The sequence below is a fragment of the Palaemon carinicauda genome, chromosome 35 (assembly GCF_036898095.1).
Source record: "Palaemon carinicauda isolate YSFRI2023 chromosome 35, ASM3689809v2, whole genome shotgun sequence".
Classification (NCBI taxonomy): Eukaryota; Metazoa; Arthropoda; class Malacostraca; order Decapoda; family Palaemonidae; genus Palaemon; species Palaemon carinicauda.
Window position 1 is genome coordinate 49,687,803 of NC_090759.1, and position 26,894 is coordinate 49,714,696.

At 41.8% G+C, this 26,894-nt stretch overlaps 1 protein-coding gene across 4 annotated transcripts in view; it reads left to right on the forward strand.

The window, feature by feature from the left end:
- LOC137627725 (uncharacterized) overlaps positions 1 to 26,894 on the forward strand; it is a 245,881-nt gene that overhangs the window by 129,123 nt on the left and 89,864 nt on the right. The window lies entirely within an intron of this gene.

Below are 26,894 nucleotides of genomic sequence, written 5' to 3' on the forward strand. Positions count from 1 at the left end.
TAGCTTCCTAATCCATGCAAAATCATACACGCAATCAGTAATACTGTCTAACCTTACAACAAGCAGTGATGAGGATATGTTAAATGTCAAACCCCACCTAAACTTTAGTTACGGAAGGGGAGTAGTCTTCAATAAAGATCTGTATGAATTTACAGAAGAGGAAATACTAGCCATGTGCCCATTAACAGTGTGGAAAGTGCTTAAGATTCCTGGGACGTCAATGAATATCCTTACTTTCCAGAATGCTGATGTGCCTTTCCACATCGATATTGAAAATGAAAGAATAAAAGTTCGACCTTTTAAACAAAAGCCCTCACAATGTTTCAAATGTTTCAAATTTGGACATCCTTCTAAGGTTTGTAAAAATGAAAAAATGTTTAGCATCTGTGCCAGTCCTTATCATGGAGAGTGTACACTTGAGCCCAGCTGTTTGAACCGCAATTCAAACCATAAATCGACTGACAGGAGCTGCGAGATTTATAAGTCTGAAGAAGCAGCCCTCAACAAATTCAGTGTAGAACAGATAAGTGTAGGACATGCCAAAAGACTACTGAATAAACCAAACAGCTATGCAAAGCCCTGAAAACAAGAGAAAATATACCACAGGAGACATCGAACCCACATAGTGCTGCTAGTAATTCCAAGAAAAGAAATACATCATCTAATGATAGTAAAGTTTTACGTGACAAGGTAAGCATATTGCCTTCCAAGGCTTTGCCACTGTGTATTAAAACTGCGGCACTTCCCACTTCTATACAAACTTCATCCCCCATTACCAGAAATAGTACTAACCTCTCTGAGGCCATGTCCTTGCCTGATTTGACGGAGGTTTCACCCGAAACAAAGTTACCAGGTGCACATGTGGTAGGGAAGGTGCAAAAACCTGGTAGATCCTCACCACCTTTAAATAGGAAAAGAGAGAGACCTCCATCTCTCTTACCCCCTTCCATAAGAAATATTAAAGTTATGATATCAAATAAATATGATGCTTTGTCTGTTGATGTTTCTGATCAACCAGAAGACAATTTAAATAAATCAGAAATTCAAGTTGACATCCACCATCCCCCTCAACAATTGGATCAGAAGGACAACAAGAAAAGCTCAAACAAAAAACCATATTTATCAAGACCCTCTCTAATAAAACCACCGGGAAATAACATTAGATCAAAAATTGCTAATGGGAAGACTTCATCTAAAAGCTCTTCCAAAAAATAAACCATAGATTTTTCCTCCACTTTGCAATGGAATTGTCAGGGTTTAAGGGCCAAATATGAAGAATTTAAGCTTTTAGTTTACAAGCATTCCCCCATAATTGTAAGTCTACAGGAGAGCAAGCTTGATGCTAATACCCCTTGTCCTCGCGAATATATTAGTTATAGGACACCTTATGATCACGGAGTAGGGAGCCATGGCGGAAGTCTCATATACGTTCGTCAAGATGTTCCCCAAATACCTATATCTGTCCATACACCTCTGCAGGCAGTGGTTGTACAGATTGATATAGGGAGAAAATATACAATCTGTTCGCTGTACTTGCCTCCAAATGATAACATATTGTATGAAGATTTAGTAGAGGTGATTCAACAGCTCCCTCAACCTTTTCTTTTACTTGGAGATTTGAATGGTAGACATCCTTTGTGGAGTGATGTTTTAGCAAACACGAGGGGCAATATTATATCATCAATTGTGGAAAGTGAGGATGTCGGACTCCTTAATACAGGAGAGCCCACACACTTCCATGTACAGACGGGTACCTGGTCATGCATCCACCTTTCAATTGCAAGCTCTAACTGCCTCCATGATTTTGATTGGAGGACATTAGATGATTGGCATACTAGTGATCATGCACCAATCATTATAAACAACAATGGTCCACCTTTACAAAGATCTCCACGATGGAGTTAATTCAGTTACCAAAACAACAGGGCTATTCAAACGACAACCAGTCCCCTGGTGGTCTTCAGAACTAACTGCCCTGCACAGAGCCACAAGAAGGTCTTTAACTCGACTGCGCAGACACCGCAATGAGGGCAATTTGATTATATATAAGAAATGTAGAGCACAGTTCCGTCGTGCCATGAAGGAAGCTAGGTGCCAGTCATGAGTGTCTTTTGTTTCCTCCATTAACAGTAGAACACCACCATCTGCTGTGTGGAGGAAAATCAAAAAAGATAGCCGGCAAATTTACCCCGAACCCACCACCAGTGTTGAAGGTGAACGATCAGTATGTGACTGAAGCAAATGATGTCAGCAATGCCCTGGCTGAACATTTTTCAAATGTATTCAGCAAGTGTGAAGGAGCTCCTGGTCACTAGTATAGGAGCAACGAGGAAAAAAAAAATTAAATTTTGTAACAGGAAGGGAAGAGTCATATAATTCTCCTTTTCCTGAAAGAGAATATGATTCCGCTCTTACTAATTGTAACAATACAGCCCTGGGACCCGATGGAATTCCATATGCAATGATTAAACATGTACATTTTAATACAAAGTTATTTATTTTAAGCTAATAGAATATGGCATGATCATAGTTATCCAAGTGTTTGGGAACTAGCCATTATTTTAGCCTTTTTAAAACCCGGTAAGGACAAGTTTTTAGCAGCAAACTACCGACCTATTGCATTGACATCTTGTTTATGTAAAATCATGGAAAAGATGGTCAATGCAAGGTTGATGTGGTACCTTGAAAAGAAGAATATTTTATCACTGATTCAATGTGGATTCAGAAAAATCCACTCAACGACTGATGTGTTGATATGACTTGAGTCCTCTATTTGTGAAGCATTTGCTTCCAAACAGCACTACGTGACAGTTTTTTTTTTTTTTTTACCTTGAAAAGGCATATGATACCACTTGGAGATATGGTATACTTAACCCTGGATAGGTACGCTCCTCGGACACCCCTTTAAGGGTATACTCGGTCGCGCGCGACCCTGACTCCGAAAAAAATTCAGGAAAAATTTAGTTATGCATCAATCTGTATTGTTTGACTTGCTAAAAATACTTCAAAGAATGCTAAAAACTACTGAAAATATAAATGATACCCATCTACAAAATAACTATTTATTGGAAAGATATTAAAAATTTAAGTATACAAAAAAAAGACGATGTAAATATTCACAAAAAATAGAAATATACATATACACATAAATCCCTTTAGGGACACCTTCTTAGATGGCAAAGCAACAGCGTGTAATTGCTGGAAATGAGTTGGACCTATAGATGTCAAGGTCTGAAATGAGAAAAAAAGGGTAACTTTTTTTGGCCAAAAAAATTTGTCCACATTTCATGAATTTTTTTGGGTACCCAAATGAAATAGGAAGAGGCTAATTTTTTTTATAGAATAAACTCATATTATCCTAGAACAAAATTACATAATAAAATGTGCACTAGGATGTAATTTACTGTTATATCAGGGGCGAAATCTAAAGGTCATTTTTTGATGGCCTAGTTTCACAATGTAAATTTCTTATGAAAATCATTGTATCTCCTATAAAATATGATATTTATGCATTAAAATATACCAAAATATCACGAATTCTTTACAGAACAAGAATATATAGAGATATGCCAACTTACCATTCGGGTATGTCAACAAAATGGCCGCAGACCGCAACAACTCTTACAGCCCAATCTACCACTTGAAATGAAGAATGGGGTTGGAAACTCCATATTATCATCAACATCTCTTTTTAACTCCAATAGAAGTGTGTTGATGACATCCATGCCGAGGGAATACTGCCTGCTGGCCATTATTGAAGATAAATTCAAAATAAATAGAAAAAAATCAAATTTGCAAAAAATAAAAAAAAAAATTCAGAAATTAGCATTTGAGGGAAAATGGACCTCATGGCAATATATGGCATCTAAGCCAAAACCAATGTCATGCAAGTGGTAGACACACCATCCATCCACACTTTTCAACTATCAAGAACCAAACAAGTATCAACACTGTTCGACAATTTATAATTATGTAATAACTTTACTGTTTGATCACTTACCCCTATAAAGGTATGTCAGGGTCGAGGTCGACCCCTGGGGGGGTAAAAAAACGGGGAAGGAGGGAAGTTAGACGAAAATCAGTCCTAAAGCAGACAATGGCATGTAGACTAGTCACCCCTTGCAGGTCGATCACTTCCATATTCGAGACAGCTGATGATTTATGGGGAAAAAACAGGTTTTGAAAATGCTGTAGGGGTCGCGTACGACCCATCATAGCTTTCCAGGGTTAAAACAATTCATGAATTGGGATTGAGAGGAGAGCTTCCGCTATTTATTCAGGCATTTCTTTCACATAGAGTTTTTCAAGTGAGAGTGGGGGAAATTCTATCAGTGTGCTGAGTGTAACCCTGTTTGCACTAGCAATTAATGTGATATCCTCAGTCATTCCCCAAGATGTTCTCTCAACATTATTTGTGGATCTCTCAATATCATTTGCTGGCATTAGAATGGCAATGGTTGAGAAAAAAATCCAACTCTCTATTGACAAAATTATCCAGTGGGCTGACATGAATGGATTTAAGTACTCGACAAGTAAAACTACCATTGTCCATTTTTGTCGTATCCGGGTAGTACATCCAGACCCGGATATATACATTAAAAGTCAACGGATACCATTGTCAAGTGAAGCGAAATTTTTAGGTTTGATATTTGATTGTAGGCTTTCATGGGTTTCTCACTTAAAAGCGTTAAAAGCTAAATGTCTCGAGGCTCTGAATATCTTAAAAGTATTGTCCCATACATCATGGGGGCAGACCGCAATACTATTTTAAAATTATACAAGGCCTTGATTTTTTCCAAAATTAGTTATGGATGTCAAATATACTCTTCAGCCACCCCAAGCCAGTTAAAAATATTAGACTCAATACATCATGCAGGTATTAGATTGTCTACAGGAGCATTTAAAACCTCACCTATCCCAAGTCTCCTTGTTGATGCTGGAGAGTTACCTCTAGACCTTTACCGAATGTCTTCCATTATTCGGTATTGGTTTAGATTGCAAAGACTCCCTAACTCTTTAGCCTTTCAGACTGCAAGCCTTGTAAAACACGCATCATACTTTAGTTGCACCCCAAATGTCCTCAACCTTATGGCTTTCGGGTGAAACGATTATTAAAGTCTGGATATAATTAGAAGTAAGGTACTTCCATTGAAGGCATCATCAACGCCTCCATGGAAATTACCAGAGATATATTTTGTAAATACTTTATTGGAGTTGAGAAGAATATGACTGACCTAGAAGCCAGGTCTCCTTTTATGGAATATGTTGAAGAACATAGAGGATCAACTTTTATATATACTGATGGTTCCAAATCTGATGCTGGCGTTGGATTTGGAGTACATAGTAATGGTTTTGATTGTAGAGGTGCACTTCCTCTAACAGCTTCCATATTTACTGCCGAACTGTATGGCATACTAACCGCTATTAAGAAAATAGCGTTGGAGAAGGAGGGTAATTTTACAATTTTTAGTGATGCAAGGAGTGTCCTTCAAGCTTTAGAAGTTTTTAATTCTAGCAACCCTCTAGGTTTGAAGATTTTAGAATGGCTTTTTATTATTGGATGGAGAGGTATAACAGTTAGATTTTGTTGGGTTCCAGCACACGTAGGTGTGTCTGGGAATGAGAAGGCAGATTCACTGGCAAAGAATGCTGCATCCAAGTTGCTGCTAAGAAGATGTCCCATTCCGTGTAACAATATCCTACCTAACATCAAGAAATTGCTTTGTAATAAATGACAGCAGCACTGGGATAGTCTAGATGGCAATAAAATGAGAGAAGTAACAAATGACATATCTCCTTGGAGGTATAACATGATGCCCCGAAAATGGGAGACTTCTCTTTGTCGCCTCCGTATTGGTCACACTCGGTTGACACACGAGTTTCTGCTGAAGGGCCAACACCAACCCTATTTTGAAGACTGTTTAGTACCTCTAACAGTGAGGCATTTGTTGACCGAATGCCCCAATTATAGTAACTTAAGGAATAGATATTTGTTTGAGGCTCGAGGTGAGGGTGGCAGGTTCTTCCTTGCCAAGATTCTTGGACATGATGTGTCTTACTATGCAAGTGGCATTTTTAAGATTTATTTCAGAAGCAGGGCTTTTGAAAACTATCTAACGTTTATAATGACATCCAACTTCTACGGTTTTAATTGAATAATCTTTAATTTTTGTGTATATAAACTAAATGATATCGGCGTCAATGACCTTTGATGTCAGGATGCCTGAAAACCTTAAATCAATCAATCAAACTATTACTGCCAGTAGTTCACAAAAAAGAAATACCATCTGATAACAATCTGCATGATGAGGCAAGAATATCACCTTTTAAGGCTTTGCCAACGTCTATTAAACCTTTGTCCCCCATTACAAAGGAAAATACTAACCACTCAGGCTTGTTCTTTGCCTGATTTAATCAGATGGAGGTTTCACCTAAAACCAAATTATCAATTGCATCTGTGTTGGGGAAGATGCCGAAACCTGATTTTTTTGGAAAAGAGAGAGACTTCCATCTCTCTCGCCCCCTTTTATAAGAACACCAACATTATGACATCAGATAGATATGATGTTTTGTCTATTGATATATCAGATCAACAATAAAGCAACTTAAATCAATCCAAAAATTCAAGTTGAGGGCCCCATCCCCCTCAACAATTAGGTCAAAAGAACATGAAAAAGGCAAATATAAATTCTAATATATCAAGACCCTCTTTTAAGAAGCCTACAGAAAATAATGTTAAACCAAAAACTGCAAATGGGAAGACCTCATCCAAGGTGTCTTCCAGAAAATAAACCATAGATTTTTCCTATATTTTGCGATGGAATTGTCAGGGTTCAAGGGCCAAATATGAAGAACTAGAGCTCATTCATAAGCACTCACTTATGATTATATTTCTACAAGAGAGCAAACTTGATGATAATACTCCTTGTCCTTGTGAATATATTAGCTATAGTAGGGGACATGGCGGAAGTCTCTTATGTTTGTCGAGATGTTCCCAAATATCTTTGTCTATTCATATACCTCTGCAGGCAGTTGTACAAATTGATATAGGGAGAAAATATACAATTTGCTGTCTGTACTTTGTTCCAAATAATAACATTTTGTATGATAATCTAGTAGAGGTGATTCAAAGCTCCCTGCAAGCCTTGTAAGACACGCATCATACTTTGAGTTGCACCCAAAATCTCCTCAACCTTATGGCTTTCGGGTGAAACGATTATTAAATAGTCTGGATATAACTAGAAATAAGGTACTCCCATTCAAGGTATCATCAACACCTCTATGGAAGTTACCAGAGTTATCTTTTTGCAAATATTTTATTGGAGATAAGAAGAATATGTCAGACCTAGAAGCCAGGTCTCTTTTTAATGAACATGTTAAAGAACATAGAGGATCAACTTTTATCTATACTGATGGCTTCAAATCTGATGCTGGCATTGGATTTGGAGTACATAGTAATGGTTTTAATTGTAGAGGTGCACTTCCTCTGACCGCTTCCATATTTACTGCCGAACTGTATGGCATAATAACCGCTATTGAGAAAATAGCGTTGGAGAAGGAGGGTAATTTTACAATTTTTAGTGATGCAAGGAGTGTCCTTCAAGCTATAGAAGTTTTTAATTCTAATAACCCTCTAGTTTTAAAGATTTTAGAATGGCATTTTATTATTGGATGGAGAGGTATGACAGTTCAATTTTGTTGGGTTCCAGCACATGTAGGTGTGTCTGGGAATGAGAAGGCAGATTCACTGGCTAAGAAGGCTGCATCAGAGTTGCTGCCAAGAAGGTATCCCATTCCCTGTAATGATTTCTTACCTGACATCAAGAAATTGGTTTGCAATAAATGGCAACAGCAATGGGATAGCCTAGATGGGAATAAAATGCGAGAGGTAACAAATGACATATCTCCTTGGAGGTATAATATGATGCCCCGAAAACGGGAGACGTCTCTTTGTCGTCTCCGTATTGGTCACATTCGGTTGACACACGAGTTTCTGCTGAAGGGCCAACACCAACCGTATTGTGACAACTGTTTAGTACCTCTAACAGTAAGGCATTTGTTGACCGAATGCCCCAATTATAACAACTTAAGGAATAGATATTTGTTTGAGGCTCGAGGTGAGGGTGGCAGGTTCATCCTTGCCAAGATTCTTGAAAATGATGTGTCCTACCATGCAAGTGGCATTTTTAGATTTATTTAAGAAGCAGGTCTTCTGAAAACTATTTAACTCTTATGACATTCAACTTTTATGATTTTAATTGAATACTTTTATTTTTTATTTTATTTTATTTTTTATTCTTGTATACATAAATTAAATGTTACTGGCGTCAATGACCTTAGATGTCAGGATGCCTGAAAACTTTAAATCAATCAATCAATCAATCAATCAAAGTTCCCTCGACCTTTTCTTTTACTTGGAGATTTGAATGGTAGACATCCTTTATGGGGGCGATGTTTTAGCAAACACGAGGGGCAATATTATATCATCAAATGTGGAAAATGAAGGTATCAAACTCTTGATACAGGAGAGCCTACACACTTTCATGTTCAGACAGGTACTCTGTCATGCATTCACTTTTCAATTGCAAGCTCTAAATGCCTTTTTGATTTTGATTGGAGGACATTAGATGATTGGCATACTAGTGATGATGCACATATCATTATAAACTCCAACAATGGTCCCCATGATGGAATCTTGACAAGGCAGACTGGGTTGAATTTCGTGAGCTAAATGAAATTGAGGGAATACAGAACAGTTTGAAAGTGTTGATGATGCCATACACCTACTGAATGGAACTCTCCATACAGCAGGAGTTGATTTGATTCCAAAAATCATAGGGTTATTCAAATGCCAACCAGTCCGCTGGTGTTCTATAGGATTAATTACCTTGCTCAGAGCCACAAAACGTCTTTTAACTAGATTGCGCAGATGCCGTACAGAGGAGAATTTGATAATGAACAAAAAATGTAGAGCATAGTTCCATCGTGCCATGAAAGAAGCTAGACGCCAATCTTGGGTACCTTTTGTTTCCTCAGTCAATTGTAGAACACCACCATTTTCTGTATGGAGGAAAGTAAAAAAAGATTGAAGGCAAATATACCCCCAACCACCACCATTATTGAAGGTAAATGGTCAGTATGTGACTAAAGCAACTGAGGTTGGCAAAGCTCTGTCATATCATTTGTCAAATGTAGCATCTAAGTTGGTAGCAGCTCCTGGTCACCAGTATAGGAGCATTGAAGAAATTAAAATTCTAAATTTTGCAACAGGAATGGAAGAGTCATACAATTCTCCTTGTACTGAAAGAGAATTTGATTCCACACTTGCTACATGTAATGACAGCCCCTGGACCTGATGGAATTCCATATGCAATGATTAAACATGCACCTGTTAATACCAAGTTATTAATTTTAAGCATTATTACAGAATATGGGATGATCATAGTTATCTAAGTGTTTGGGAACTAGCCATTATTTTAGACTTTTTAAAACCTGGTAAGGATAAGTTTTTAGCAGAAAACTATCAACCAATTGCATTGACATCTTGTTTATGTAAGGTCATGAAGATGGTGAATGTAAGACTGATATGATACCTGGAAGAGAAGGGTATTTTATCACCTATCCAGTGTGGATTTAGGAAAATGCACTCTAACGATTAATATGTTGATACCACTTGAATCCTTTATTTGTGAAGACTTTGCTTCCAAACAGCACCACATAACTTTTTTTTTTTTACCTTGAAAATGCCGTGATAGTATATGGAGATATGGCATACTTAAAACCATTCATAATTTTGGATTACGAGGAGAGTTACCATTGTTCATTCTATCATTTATCACATAGATTTTTTTCAATTGAGTGGGGAAGCTCTATCAGAGGAAATGTCCCAGAGTTCCCCAGGATTGTGTGCTAAGTGTAACCCTTTTTGCACTAGCCATTAATGGGATATCCTCTGTCATTCCCCAAGGTATTTTTTGGGCTCGGGCTATGTTGTCCTGATGGAAGGGTTCCTTTAGGTAGCCTTCTAAGGGATATTTGCTACAGTGATACTCCCAGAGAAATAAACCGAAGGTCTCCAGGATTCTAACTCCTGGCACGAGTATCCAATTAAGGATATCGCATAATATCAGGGGACGTATTTTTAGATACGATACATAGCAATCTTCACCTCGAATAGATTTAACTCTTTGATGTAATCTCTCTAAGCGAGTTGTGCTCCCGTGTTAACTTGGCGTTTTGTTACAAGTTATTGGAATATTCATCATGCAATCTCCAGTATTTTCATCCTTTGGAAAGTTGAGTATTAATTCTTTCCTGTGTATAATTTAGAGTCCCTTTTCAGTTAAATTTCTATAATTTAAGCGTGTTTCGGTGAGCATTGCCCAGTCTGGAGGCAGCCATTTTACGACTGCAGTCACCCGTTACTATTGCATTTTGTTTAGTCTGTAGGGTGACATTTCCCAGTATTAAGCTATAATGTTAGCTATTTAGGCAAATTATGCAAGTGATGATTTTGCATACATGAATTTTATTCCTCTTCCTATTATATGACTTACTGATTTTATGCGGCGGGAGCCCCGGTGGTACTAAACCTTGGCCGGGGATCCTACCAGAGCGAGACTACTCTCACTCATATAAACGTTAGTAAAGTAATCCCTCACGTTTAGCCTCACCCTATCATTCCTTATTTATTCGGGTGAGAATTTACATTCTCTAGAATCTATAGATAAGTTACGATATACATTCTCTCTCAGAGAAAAGAGGCTAAACCCTTCCTCCCTCCCTGAGTGCCGCCGCTGCTACAGGCGGCAACCACTGTATTTCTTCATCGCCGTCGAGTAGAACAGAGTTCTTACCACCTCCGGCTTTGATTTAGATAGTGACTAACTCAGGGTGCCCTTGTCTTGCCGCCGACGATGTCGCCAGCAAAGGAACCATGTTTCCTCTGCCGCCGACGACGTCGTCAGCACAGGAAGCCATGCTTCCTCAGTTCACTGTTGAAGGTAGGCGGCATACCTGCCGCCACCTCTCATCTCTTGAACTATAGACCCTTTACCCTTCCCCCTTCTGTCCTTTAGTGACGTCATAGCAGTCACAATACTCTTTCACTGGTATTCTGACAGTCATCCCGGCTTGCTAGGTTGACTGCGTTACCGGCTGGTACCCTGCCGGTAGCAGTCAGTTCAGCCGTTTCAGCCACCTTCCCCCTTCCTTCCTTCACAGGAAGTGAATATTATTGGAGGGAAGATTGGGACGGCTGCTGTTGGGAAACCTAACATACTTTGGGAAGTCCTCAGCCCTCAGCCCTCTCTTGGACTGCCATCCACATTTATTGCCGCCACCGGCAGACCTTTTGTGGATGGGTGGAAGTCAGAATCAGACAGATTCTTAGCCCTTCCATTGGAACTCATTCTGGCAGGAGACAGTAGGTGGGCTGATAGTCCTCCTACACTTCCAATTGTTATGTTAACCATGATAATAGGAAACTCTCCTTCCTCAATGCTTTTTCTCTCTCTATCAGTTAGTGCCGCTGGCTAAACTACAGTATACAACTATACAGTAGTACACATGTTTTCTAACATACTCTGTTGGGACCACGATTTTGTGTTAAGGCTGAGTACTCCCTCAACACCCAGATGGTTTTTCCGATCATCAGAACCCTAAAAAATCACCAATCAGTGTTAATATATACTACAGGTAGATAATGTTAGTATAGACACTTACTAACTCTAACTCTAGTTCCTAGAGTTTTCTCCTACCTTGTATTCTCCCTATCAAGGAAACTAAATATTATTAGTGACAGAGGTCTCGGCAATGGCCTGGGAGAGGAAACACAGATGTGTCTTTTCTACTTCCTTTCTAGCTTACTATCCTAAGCTACCATAAACAATAGTAGTTACTATTGTTAATAAAAATTGTATGCTTTTATATCACTGATATAAAAAATTAAATACTCTTTGATCCCCTATTCCTTTACAGGAGGAGCCAATGGAGAAGTGTGCAGCCTTATCCTGCAACCACAAATGCAAAGATTATTGCGGCCACACGAAGTGCAGGACTCACGCCCCCTGCTGCATTGTGTCGGGAGTCCTCAAGTATTGGGACCCGAAGGCTTGCCCCACCTGTTCGACCCTGCTGGCCAACGGCTTCGGAGAAGCTCCCTCAGTCAATATAGAGACTAGGGATACAGCGAGGGAGACCCTTCACAAATGGGTAAGAAGGTTCCAGAAGAACTCTCAGGGACCGTACTTACCCAACGACTCCCTAAGGTGCCTACCACCAGCCACCCGTTGAGATACTACCGCTAGAGAGTTATGGGGTCTTTTGACTGGCCAGACAGTACTACATTGGATCCTCCTCTCTGGTTACGGTTCATTTTCCCTTTGCCTACATACACACTGAATAGTCTGGCATATTCTTTACATATTCTCCTCTATCCTCATACACCTGACAACACAGATTACCAAACAATTCTTCATCACCCAAGGGGTTACTGCACTGTAATTGTTCAGTGCCACTTTCCTCTTGGTAAGGGTAGAAGAGACTCTTTAGCTATGGTAAGCAGCTCTTCTAGGAGAAGGACACTCCAAAATCAAACCACTGTTCTCTAGTCTTGGGTAGTGCCATAGCCTCTGTACCATGGCCTTTCACTGTCTTGGGTTAGAGTTCTCTTGCTTGAGGGTACACTCGAGCACACTCTCCTATCTTATTTCTCTTCCTCTTGTTTTGTTAAAGTTTTTATAGTTTATATAGGAGATATTTATTGTTGTTACTCTTCTTAGAATATTTTATTTTCCTTTTTTCCTTTCCGCACTGAGCTATTTTCCCTGTTGGAGCCCCTGGGCTTATAGCATACTGCTTTTCCAACTAGGGTTGTAGCTTAGTAAGTAATAATAATAATAATAATAATAATAATAATAATAATAATAATAATAATAATAATACTGTTCCCCAAGGCTCTACCAAACGTTGTGGTGTCCCAGGAACAGGTCCAGTCTCCCCTCATACAACTGAAGATCGACGCGGACACAGATAAGGCACTGGAAGGCACGGACATCCACCAAGAAAGGACGTCAGAAGTGTCCATTGACACTGAGAAGGACCTACTGCAAGGAGGCCCTGAAGAAGACGTGGAACATCCACAAGCGGAAGGAGGAGGATCCGTTTCAACGGCAACCGAAGACCCTTAGTTCGCCATGACGGCATACCAACCTATGCCGTCAACTTCTTCAACTCCAACTCCACAACCAGTTGCACATGCCGACAAGAACGAAGTGATCCTCACTTCATTTCAACGGATGATGGAATTGTTCCAAAAGGAACTAGAGACGATGAGAGAATCACTCAGGCAGTAGCAGATACTGTTGCAGGAGAGGCCGGACTGCCCTGGATCTACCGAGGGCTCCACTAAGAAGCCCCTTAAAGTGTTGGATCTCCCTCACTGGTCTGAAACCAACCTGGAGGTATGCGGAGCATATGCCCATGATGAATGGGAGACTATTCGTCTCGGAGAAGTTGGGGACCAAACTAATTGAAGATCTTGAGTTCTGGCCTAACTTTTCAGCTTACCCAGACTGTTACGTGAGACTACGGGATTAACAAGCAGCCCGTGAGGAAACGGTACCCAAAGAGGTCATTGTTTTCGAACATGACAAGGCGCAAGCCACCCTCCTAAAAACCTTGAAAGGAGCCATGTATACCAATTCCAAAGTCTTAGCACTGAGCAAGAGACATCCCACCTTTCTTGCTCCTTCCTCCATCTCTTTCCCCTTTTTGGAGAAAGCATTAGACTTTGCCGTCAAGGCAGTCGACGAGGGCAAACCCTGCCCAATCCTAGAGGAATGCAAACCATTCTCTCTAGCACTGCCTGCCTGCGAGGAGAAGTGGAAGGATGTCCACCTAACCTTCTCCGTCTCTAAGATAGATCCAGAGATAGCAGGCCAGCAGTTCAATGAGAACCTTCCAAAGTTGTCAGACCATCTTCTGAGGAGGGAATAGGAGACGAAGGAGAGACTTGTAGCCTCCCTTTCTCATCAGAACTGCCTGGAAATGAGTGCATGTCTACAGAACGCCCCAGAAATGTTAATTTTCCTGGCTAAGTCCCACATGGGTACCCTTGTGAAAGACTTATATGCTTTCCTCAGAGTGAGAAGAGCCTGCAGAGAGTTCGTCTTGGCCTCAGTGACCATAAGACACGAACCAAGGAAGCTGATTACCTTGAGGATCTGGGGTAAAGACCTTTTCCCACAGGAACTGGTCCAAGAGATCATAGCCAGAACAGCCACGGAGAACAGGAACCTTCTCCAAAAGTGGGGCATGATCTCAAAGAGGAAATCTTTCTCGGACGGAGGTCCCCAGCCCAAGAATAAAGAGGCAAGGAGACCACGTAGACCTGCACAATTGCCTGCCGTGACTATGACCACGATGCCTCAGACCACTTTCCAGATGGTCTCTCAACAACTGGTAGCCCAGTCGCCAGTGTTTAACCCCAACTTTGAGAGGCAGTCGACTTCCTTTCGCCCTAGTCAGAAAGCAAAAGGCCATAAGAGAAGTTCGCCTGGAGGTAACTCCTCTCTGGGCCGAGGAGGACGCGGTCACGGAAACAAATCCACAGGACCCCCCATGCAAAGAGGGGCTCCAGGTAGGAAGCAGACTGTATCACTTTCGGGATCGCTGGACCTTTGATCCCTGGGCCCACACCCTAATAATGAATGGACTCGTGTGGAAATGGAACAGAACTCGACCCCGTTTTTCAGAATTCTTCCAACACTCCACCCCTTCGTTAGAAGAATGTACTTCAGAACTCTTGAACAAGAAGGTAATAAGGAAAGCGAAGTCCATCAAATTCCAGGGAAGGCTGTTTTGTGTTCCCAAGAAAGACTCAGACAAACTCAAAGTTATTCTAGACTTGTCTTCACTCAAGTTCATCGAGAACAACAAGTTCCGGATTCTTACTTTGCAACACATAAGGACCCTTATACCAGAAGGGGTGTACACAGTCTTAATAAACCCACTAGATGCTTACTGGCATCTTCCAGTGAGTCGCCCTTTCTCCTCCTACCTAGGATTCAAGCTAATGCCCTTCGGACTGAACACAGCCCCAAGGATATTCACGAAGCCGGCAGACACAATCGTCCAGCAGCTACACTCCGAATGAGTTCAAGTAGTAGCATATCTAGACGATTGGCTGGTATGGGCAGCATCCAAGACTACATGTCTACAGGCAGCCAACAAGGTGATCCAGTTCCTGGAACACCTGGGCTTCAAGATCAATCGCAAGAAGTCTCGCCTTCCTCCAGCTCAGAAGTTCCAATGGCTGGGAATCCAATGGGACTTAAAGTCACACCACCTCTCCATTCCATCCAAGAAGAGAAGAGAGAGAGAGAGGGATCTGTCAAGAGACTAATCCGTCAGAAGAGGATTTCAAGACACCAACAAGAAAGAGTATTGGGCTCTCTCCAGTTTGCAGCAGTGACAGACCCGGTGCTAAAAGCACATCTAAAAGATGCGTCCCGAGTCTGGAGAAGATACGCATCAAACGCTCGAAGGGATCAACCAAGGTTGACCCCGACCCTGTTGCGCACGCAGTCAAGGCCATGGTCAACAGCCAAGAGCCTAGCACGAACAGTTCCCCTGCAACCACCACAACTATCATTGGTGATACACACGGACGCCTCCTCGGAAGGATGGGGAGGCCATTCTCATGAGAGAAAAGTGCAAGGGAATTGGTCGCACCAGTTCAAAACCTTTCATATCAACGTTTTGGAAGCTCTGGTAGTTTTCCTGACGTTGAAGAAACCATCCCCTCGCAGAACAATCCACATCAGATTGGTCCTGGACAATGAAGTGATAGTGAAATGTCTAAATCGACAAGGCTTGACATCGCCTCACATCAACCATGTGATATTAGTCACCTTCTACCTGGCAAGGAAGAAGGGATGGCAACTATCAGCAGTTCACCTACAAGGGTTCCGCAACGTGACGACGGACGCTCTATACAGGCAAAAGCCCATAGAGACAGAATGGTCCCTAGACACACTCATTCTCTTTCACCTCGGAAAAAGTCCTGGAACTGCAGACCGACCTCTTCGCAATGAGCGACAACAAGAAACTACCTTGTTACCTAACCCCTTATATGGACCCTCAAGCAGACGTGATGGACACCATGTCCCTCGACTGGAACAGGTGGAATCGCATTTATCTGTTTCCACCAAACAATCTCCTGCTAAGAGTCCTTGACAAGCTAAGATCCTTCAGAGGGACAGGAACAGTAGTGGCCCAAAAGCAATTAGTTCCCTCTAGTTCTAGAATTGAAACTGAAGCTGTTTCCTCTGCCGGCCCCAGTATTATCCCAACTGGCCCAGAAGTCGACTGTCTACACTTCATCCTCGAGAACCAACAACCTATATCTCATGATTTTCTCGCCCCAGCTGCGAACAAAAAGTTTGGAATCTCGAAGGATAAAGTTGACTTCATCGAAGAGTATAAGTCAAGTTCAACTAGGAGACAATATAAATCGTCATGGAAGAAATGGGTTTCCTTTGTGAAAACAAGGAAACCGACAGAAATATCAATAGATTTCTGTCTCGCATTCTTCATATTCCTACACGAACAAGGCCTGGCTTCTACTACGATTACCTCGTGTAAGTTGACCCTGGCTAGACCACTTCTGTACGCCTTTGGAGTGGACCTCTCTAGTGAAATCTTTAATAAGATCCCAAAAGCATGCGCTAGACTCAAGTCAGCAACCCCACCAAAGCCCATCACGTGGTCTTTGGACAAAGTCTTGCACTATGCTTCGAACCTAAACAATGAGAATTGCACTCTAAAGGATATAACACAGAAAGTAATTTTTCTGTTTGCAATAGCCTCAGGGGCTAGAGTTAGTGAAATAGTGGCCTTATCTAAAAACGAAGGCCATATTCAGTTCCTAGACACAGGAGAACTGAACCTCTTTTCTGATCCTGCCTGTCTTGCCAAGAATGAGCTACCCACTAAGAGGTGGGGTCCTTGGAGAATCTGCCCACTGAAGGAAGATACCTCTCTGTGCCCAGTAGTGTCTTAAGGTCTATCTTCGAAGAACTTCAGACTTCAAGGTAGGACAGCTCTTCAGAGGCAAAACCTCAGGATCAAACCTATCCCTAAGATAACTGAGAGCAAAGCTCACTTACTTTATTCGCAGAGCGGATCCTGACCATACACCCGCAGGTCATGATCCAAGGAAAGTTGCTTCCTCGTTGAACTTCTTTCAACATATGGACTTTGAAAGACTCCGCTCATACACTGGGTGGAGATCATCCAAGGTCTTCTACAAACACTAAGTGAAGCAAGTACATGAAATAAAACATTTTGTGGTGGCGGCGGGTAGTGTCATAAAACCCGACGTCTAGTGCTGCGATGAACAGTGAACTGTTTTGGGACTTTACACTGCATCGGGTGCATGGGTACACTTACCTTTTAGTGCAAATCACAACAATGATTAACACACTGTTCCATATAGGTGCATATCTGACCAATAACACCAGTGCCAAGTGAACGTTTGCGTCACAGTGTTTATGCATTCCCAAAATCTGTACGAGTCAGACAGATTTGGTTTCACATCTTCATTGAGTGGCATTATTCCGATAATGAAATTACATATTTTTTCTACAAGAGAAAATTTGGACCCTGCTGGATCAGATTCATACTCAATTGTAACTACATTTGATAATCCAGTTGCAAAGTAAAAATACTAAACGTATTTGCGTCTTATTACTGCTATCTCTGTTACAGACAAATAAAACATGCTAGAGTTTTAATTAAGCCCTAGAAGGGCCCAGAACTTGAAATCAGAATACAGATTTCCAAGACAAGTGAAAGGTAATCTCTAAAGTTTTACCTTCCGGTCTTACGGAAATTCAAACCTTGAATCCTTATTGTCGATGTCGACACTTTCCCTGCAGGGGGCAGAAAGCACTAAACCAGTTCCAGGCTTAGTGGAAATGACAGTCAACTGGAATTTCACATACAGGTCTAGCAGACCAGATAAGGAAATCCATTCAAGGTGGAAGGCACATACACAAACCCACAGCTATAGTAATTTCAAGTTAATTCTCTAGTGTGCTTCCATCAGGACGACGGCCTGAGCCCCAAAAAACGAAAAATCTATTGTTGGGTGAGAGTGCCATGTCGTCCTGATGGACCCACCCTTTTGCTGACCCCTTCCAAAATTACTCTATCTGCGGCCATTTCTACTTAACGACAAGAAAAGGAATGGCGTTGTAGTAGTAATAGGGAAGGAGGTCCACCGGGTACCTAGATTGACACCCCACTTCTTTCACCACTCTTCCCCCTTACATCAAAGAGTTAAATCTATTTGGGGTGAAGAATGCTATGTGTCGTATCTAAAAATACGTCCCCTGATATTATGCGACATCCTTAATTGGATACTCGCGCCAGGAGTTAGAATCCTGGAGACCTTCGGTTTATTTCTCTGGGAGTATCACTGTAGCAAATATCCCTTAGAAGGCTACCTAAAGGAACCCTTCCATTAGGACGACATGGCGCACTCACCCAAAAATAGGTTTTTTGCTTTGCTCAAAATCCGTTCTCTCAACACACTGTAGATGATCTCTCCATATCATTTGCTGGAGCTAGAATGGCAGTGGTTGAGAGAAAACTAAAACTCTATTGGCAAGATTATTCAGTGGGCTGATATGAAGGGGTTTAAGTTTTCAACAAGCGAAACTACTTTTGACCATTTCTGTCATATTCGGAGAGTATATCCAGACCCGGATACATACATCAAAGGTCAATGTATCCCATGTGTAAGGGAAGCTAAATTTTTAGAATTGATATTTGATTGTAGGCTGACATGTGTTCCTCACTTAAAGGCAATTAAAGCTAAATGTCTTGAGGCTCTGAATCTTTTAAAAGTACTGGCCCATACATCATGGGAGCAGACCGCAAAACTATTTTGAAATCATACGTCCTTAATTTTTTCAAAAATTAGTTATGGGGGGGGGGGTGGATATACTCCTCAGCACATTAAGTGTATTAAAGATATTAGATTCTATACATCATGCTGGTATTACATTGTCCACAGGGGCGTTTAGTGCTTCTCTTATCCAAAGTCTCCTTGTTGATGCTGGAGAAGGACCTATAGATATTTACTGAAAGTCTTCTATTGTTCGGTATTAGTTTAGGTTGCAAAGAACTCCTAATTCTTTAGCCTGTTAGACTGCAAATTTTGTAAGGCCTTGTAGATATTTTGAGTTACACCCAGAATCTCATCAACCATACGGTTTTCGGGTAAATCAATTAATAGTCAGTCTTGATATAGCAAGAAATAGAGTTCTTCCATTCAAGATATCTCCAACCCCTCCCCTCCATGGAAATTACCAGAAATATATTTTGTTTATTTTATTAATATAAAAAAGAACATGACTAAATTTGAAGCCAGGTCTCTCTTTATGGAATATAGTATGTAGAACATAAGGATCAACTTATATGTACTAATGGCTCCAAATCTGATGCTGGCCTTGGATTTGGAGTATAGTCATCCTTTTAACTGTAGAGGTGCACTTCCTCTAACATCTTTCATATTTACTGTCAATTATATGGCATAATAACAGCTATTGAGAAAATAGCCTTAAAAGATAAGGGCAATTTTACCATTTTCAGTGATGCAAGAAATGTCCTACAAGCTTTAGAAGGTTTTAATTCCAGTAACTCTTTAGTTTTAAAGATTTTAGAGTGGCTTTTAATTATTGGCCTGAAAGGTATAATGTTCAATTTTGCTGGGTTCCGGCCATGTAGGGGGGTCTGGAAATGAGGAGGCAGATTCACTGGCACAGAATGCTGCAGCTGAGTTACTACCAAGAAGGTATACCATTCCCTGTAATGATTTTTTACTTACTATTAAGAATTTTATTTTTGATAATTGGCAAGAGCATTGGGATGGTTTTTTTAAAAATATTAGAGAAATAAGTAATGTTATATCCCCTTGGTGGTATAATGGGATGCCCTGAAAGTCGGAGGCATCTGTTTGTCGTCTCAGCATTGGTCACACTCGGATGACACCTGAGTTTCTGCTGGCTGGCCAACACCAGTCATATTGCGATGACTGTTTGATACCCTTGACAGTGAGGCATTTATTGATTGAAAGCCTCACCTATAGCACTGATAGAAATCGATATATGTGTGAGGTTCAAGGTGAGGATGGCAGGTTCATCCTTGCCAAGATTCTTGAACATGTGTCATACAATGATAGCAGCATTTTTATAATTATTTCAAAAGCAGGTCTCCTGAAAGGTATTTACCTTTTATAACATATTTACTTTTATAGTTAAAATTGAATATTTTTTTTCATTATTTATAATAAACGATAGCGGCACCAATGACCTTCGATGTCAGGATGCCAGAAAATTTCAAATCATTCATTCATTATCCTCCCAGAACTTCGGCCCAACCCGGACTACTATGGGTGAGAGCAAGAAGGTGGAAAACTATTTTGACCTTGAGGACGACTACTTACCTAGAGCTGCTAGCCTGAAATTAACAGAAGCAGAGCATAAATAGTCGGAACATACCTTCAAGTAGGTCTTGGCCTGTATGAGAGCCATGAACATCTTGTCAGATCCATTGACAGCCCCTCAAGATGGCAAAGACACAGTTCTTGACCATGTTTATGGTATTGAGACCTCTAGGGGCCAGTGCAGCTTTGCTTTGGTCCAAGGGGTTGAAGAGTGCCCGGAAGAAGGTAATCTACCAGGTTACCTGCTCCTCCAGCTACTTCCAAGTAGGCTCCTCCTTGAAACTCCTCTTGGTGCCTTTTGTGCAGCAGGGGAGGTATTACAAGGTTATCAACGAGCCTCTTCCAGTCCTGCCCCTAGATCACTCCATAGAGGCATTAACCAGAGTAGTTCCCTTCAAGAGACTGTGAGGACTCTCAGTCTCCCTCTCAGCTTCAGATATCACCAACAAGTGAAGGTCATGAAGTATGCCCTGCAGGCTACTTTGTGGCTGGACTTGTGGTTTGGGTCTGTGAGACACCTGATGAGTACTAAGGACTGGTTACAGTGGTCCATCAGGAGGTCGATGTAGTCCTTTTTATTGCCTGGTACAGTACGGTCCCAAATTATGCGATTCCCCATTTATGCAGTTCCTAGTTTTCAAAAAAGGGATTTTGACGAAGGAAAAATCTATTTCTGGGCGAGAGACCTGTGCCGCCCAGTGAAATGCTCCTTGAAGCACCATTTCTATGGTATATAACTGCTATATATTACCAGAGAAAAATTGCATAGGAATGCCAGGTTGAACCCAGCTCGCTCACCTATATAAGGTGTCGGTATATTACTGGGGCGAGATAAATCATAACCAGAGGCCTCACACCAATTTAGAGATTTCCTCTTCAAAATCCCTGAAACAGCGAGGTGCCGTTCAACATCTATGCTGCGTAAGCTACTTCTACCAACCCAACCCACGCTAGTAAACTCACTCACTATAGCACCCCAAGTTTGGGGCCCAAGCAGGGAGGGATTTCGAGGGTGGGTTCACTGGGCGGCACGGGTCTCTCGCCCAAAAATAGATTTTTCCTTCGTCAAAATCCCTTTTCTGGGCTCAACCTGTGCCGCCCAGTGAAATAGTACAAGAGAAATGATCCCAAACTTGGAAATAACCTGAGAGGAAAACAATTAAAGACATGGTAACATCAAATGGTTTACTCAATAAACGTATATAAGAATAGAGGTATACCCTCTCTAATATTGAAAAGTAATAAAGATAACATGAAATCACTCTCTTAAGGAGGGATGACAGAGACAGCTAGGTATTAGCAGTCACAGGATAAAATCTGAATTACAACATGATTGAAAAGGTAACATGAGTGGAAACAACAAAAACAATTCGTGGAAGAAGAGCAATTGATATAATAAAATGTTGCACTGTACTGGTATAGCTCAGGTAAAACAAAACCAAAAACCAAGGTAGGAACTGTAAGTAAGGCAGTTAAGAGGAAGAAGATAGCAAGACATGGTTAGTTAAGACTCAGCATGTTCATATGGAACCACATTCTCCGCTGCTACTGTAGTGAATTTAAGAGGTTTTAAATAGCGTCGCTTAAATACTACATGGTTGATGTTGCCTGACTTGGAACCTCCTCTGTTTATGCAGCGGACTATGACTTCGCTGTCGAGAACCAGTCTTATGTGTTTTTTCTTGGCTGGGGATAGTCGTTTCAGAGTTAGTAAGACCGCCATGGCTTCTAAGATATTGATGTGAAATTGTTGAAGCATCGTCGACCATAGTCCCTGAACCTTCCTGTGCTAGGAGTATCCTCCCCAGCCTGTCAAGGAGGCGTCTGTGTGGATAACGAGTTTTGGAGATGGGTATTGTAAGGGGACTGACTTTGCCAGGTTTTTGGCCTTTGTCCATGGCTGGAGTCTCCTCCTCAGAACTGGAGGAAGACGAGCTTTCTTGTCCCAATACCTTTCGTTCGCTCTGGAGCTCCAAACTCTGTTTGTCCTTCAGTCTGGCCTTCAGTAGGACATCTGTCACTGAGGCGAACTGTAAGGAGCCCAAGATCCTCTCCTGGCTCCTTCTGGACGTCAGCTTGTCCTTGAGAAAACGTTTCGTGCTCTTTGCTATTTCCGTTCTCTTGGCTTTGGGGAGACATAAGGTATGGGAGCGTAGATCCCACTGTAGTCCTAGCCACTGAAATTTGGGCTCTGGGACCAGCCGAGACTTCCCGAAGTTGATCTGGAACCCTAAGTGTTGTAGGACTTGAATTACTTTGTCTGTTGCCTTGAGACAGTCCTCGACGTTGTCTGACCAAATGAGCCAGTCGTCTAGGTATGCAGCTACCTGAATTTCTTGGGTTTGTAACTCCTGGATTACTGTTTCTGCCAACTTTGTGAAAATTCTGGGAGCAATATTAAGCCCGAATGGCATTACTTTGAACGTGTAGGCCTGGTTGCCTAGTTTGAATCCTAGGAATGAACGGAAGTGCCTTGCTATCGGAACGTGATACTGTAGTAGGCATCTGTAAGATCTATGGAGGTGGTGACGGCCCCACAGGGAAGTAAGGTCCGCACTTGAGAAACGGTTAGCATGCGGAACTTGTCGCATTGAATGAACAAGTTCATACGAGACAGATCGAGAATGACTCTTCGATTGTCTGAGCCTTTCTTTGGCACGCTGAACAAGCGACCTTGAAATCTCAAATGTTTTGCTTCTTTGATTGCGTTCTTTTGCAGAAGATCTTGAGCAAATAAAGTCAGCTCCTCCATTGGAAGTTGATGGAATCTGGTCGGTGGAAGGGGCCCTTCTATCCAACTCCACCCCAGACCTCTGGAAATTATGCTGAAGGCCCAATTACTGAACTTCCAACGGTGCCGGAATGCATAAAGCCTTCCCCCTACCTGAGAGCTTTCAATAGCTTGATGTGGATTTGCCTCCACGTCCTCCTCGTGATCCTCTGCCACGGTAGAAGGATTTTCCGCCACCTCTGTTGTGAAATGATCCCCTTGTTCCGGAACCTCTACCACGTTGGTAACCCTGAGAGGTACCCCGGGGTTCGTAGTTGGGGTTAAAGGCGGGGGAGGTGGCAAAGGAGGTGGAAGGCACCTGGCTCTGGGGAACCAACACATATTGTTGTTGGGGGTGGCCTTTGGAAGTGGAAGGTTGATTTCCCTGTGCCATCGGGATAGGCTGTACGACTGGAAGAGGTTGGCAGTATTGAGAAGAGTGGTACGGGCGTAGCCTCTTCCTGCCTCGAGATTGAACGCTTGGCTGTTCAAACTTTCGTTTGGGCATGAGGCCCCAGCGAACCTTGAGGCTCTGATTAACCCTAGCCGCTTCTGCAAGGACCTTATTCACTAGGTCTTCCGGGAACAAGTCCGGACCCCAGAAGTTTATTCGGCTCATGCCGAATGGTAGCTTCAGCTAGCACATGCCTACGGCAACTGCGTCTAGCTACTAGAAAGTCGTAGGCACATGACAAAAGTGATTGAAGTAAAGACTTCTTTAGAACTTTAAAAACCGACTCCTCTTCGTATGTGAGAGAGAGCACCTCTGCCATTGTCCCGGAATTAAGAGTTCTACTAAACCTGGTCCGGGTTTCAAACTCAAGACGGATTAAGGATTCCGGGAGCCTCGGGAGTTTCTCGCTGAACTGTGTCAAAGCACAGTCAGCCGCTAGTTTACCAGAAGTAAAAGTGGCCTGAATATTGTGCCAGCACTCGTTGTCTGACGGGAGCAAGAGAGATGTTGGGTCTGTCTCTCGTATTTGTGGCAATGGTTTGTCTTCGGCGACGGCCTGAAGAGCGAGCTCCATCATTTTTGTAATGCATGGAGTAGGGGTTTGCTCGTCCACAAGGAACATGGTATAGGAACTCCTGTGGGGGGTCAGCATAGTGTTGACACAATCCCATTCGCCCAAGGTTCGAACCCAAGTAGATTGGGCTTGCTCCTTGGGATAAATAACGGTCTCTTTTGGGACCTTGTCCAATCTAACAAGAGCCTCCTTGGTCAGCCGGGCGAAGCTGGGGAAAGGGAATTTAAGACCGGGAGGGAAGAATTCAAAATCGTCGACCGGCCGGGTGCCACAACCTTCGATGGTCAACATGCCATCAGTGTAGGGAGAGTGCAAGGCCATTCTCCAAGGATTATTTTTAGTGAAAGGTGGTAGCTTAGAGGTGTTCGGGATGATGAATTGTTGCTGCTGTGGCAACCCCTGTCTCATGAGGCCCTCCATGAGACCCTCTTGGGTCTGCAGCCTGCCCGTGATGGAAGACATCATTGAGCCAATCTGCGTCAGCAGTTTAGATGAAAATTCCTCCGGGTCGAAGGACGGCGGAACAGGTACGTAGGGTTTCTGCGCTCCCGGGTCGTGAGAGGGAGGGGAGGCAACAGCGGAGTCTTTGGGGACTCTAGAGCGAGAAACCTTTACAGACTTCGAAGACTTCGGAGATTTAGAAACCTTCCGAGTCTAAAGCAAAGGCCTCTTCTAAGACTTTATTTAGGGGGAACCGGGCGGGATTTGGTAACAGACCCGTGGTCCCCCGGGAAACCCTGAAAAGGAGTATTAGAGGATGTAGAGAAAGACGGGCTAAGGAGAGGAATCTTAGCCCGAAACCCACCTGCCTCACCTACCTCCCTACCTGGTTCTGGCTCATCAAAAGCCATAGGTTCCACGTCCAGGTTCATAGCGGCAACGTCGTCAGTGATAGGGTCGTTGGAAGGTCCTAAATCCATAGGGAGGCCGATCATTGCGTTAATATCGGCTATGATGGGGGCCGCGACATCCCTAGAAACTGCTGCCGATGATTTAGCATTCGGGTATACCAGGTTGCAATACTCCTCCGATAGTACATAAGGCTGCTTTGCCTTTACGTTTCGAGCAAAGCCACCTACCTAGACTTTCAGGGTTGTCCGGGCTGAAGTCTTAGCAGACTGGGAGCTCTGAAAGAATATACTTCGTTAAGGATAAAAATCCGGAGGAGTAAGGATATAGTAATTATCAAGGAATGAATCGATCAAAATTGAAAGAAAACAGACATGGAAATAAAGGTTAAACCATGCCTAAGGTTGGATCGAAACCGAGAGATACTCACCGAATCAGAGGAGAGGGTGGAGATCAACTCATTGCATATGAGGCAGTTGTCCAGGCGCCAAACCACCATTCCATCCACCTGGACACCACAGTCGGCATGGGACCTACACACTTCGTGGCTGCAGGGTTGCTGGAGAACGGCTGCGCAGGCTGTCATTTGGCAACGGACCATCTGTAATAGGAATGATCCATGAGTACCCCATAATAGATATCTTACAAAGGAACCCGGGGGGTCCGGGAATTAAAATTAATTCAGCATGCACTTTGGCATATAGGATCATGGTATGTAAGCTTAACCCTGGATAGGTACGCTCCTCGGACACCCCTTTAAGGGTATACTCGGACGCGCTCGACCCCGACGCCAAAAAAAATTCTTGAAAAATCAGTTTTTGCAGTAACCTCATTTTTTCTTTTGCCAAAAAAAACTTCAATGAATGCTTAAAACAACTGTAAAGATAAATACTACTCATCTGCAGAAAAACTATTTATTATGAATATTTTAAAAAATTAAGTAGAAAAAAAAGACCTTACATAAAAATTCATAAAAAAAAGTATATACATATATACACAAATCCTTTTAGGAATTGTTTCTTGAATGTTTAGGACACATCTTGATGTATTTTGGATGAAGTCAGACCCATGGAGGTGAAGATCTGAAATGAGAAAAAAAGGGTAACTTTTTTTGGCCAAAAAAATTTGTCCAAATTTCATGAATTTTTTTGGGTACCCAAATGAAATAGGAAGTGGCTAATTTTTTTAGGGAATAAACATATGTTATCCTAAAATAGAAATCTGTAAAAAAATCTTCATTATTTTGTAAATTACATTTATATCAGGTGCCATATCTAAAGGTAATTTTTTGAGTACTTAGAAATTTCGTAAAAAAATACATATATTTAATATATAATATGATATTTATGCAGGTAAAAATATACCAAAATATCACAAATTCTATAGGGAACAAGAATATATATATATAGGGCAACTTACGCTTTGGATATGTCCACAAAATGGCCGCCAACAATACTGACTCAGACTCCCTAATCTGCCACTTGAAATGTAGGAAGGGTATGTCAATTTCAAGGTGTTATTTACTAATCTAATTATTCTTGGATATGCATAAAAATTGTATGGTGGGTTGCTGGATAATTGTCGATTATTTTACGACTATAAAATTAAAATTGACACAAAAAAAAATTTTTGAAGGGAAATAAAATCGAAAAAAAAAATAAAAAATTTAAAACAATATAATATTTTAGCTAAAAAAATTTGATGATATTCAATCAAAAAAGAAGTAAACAAA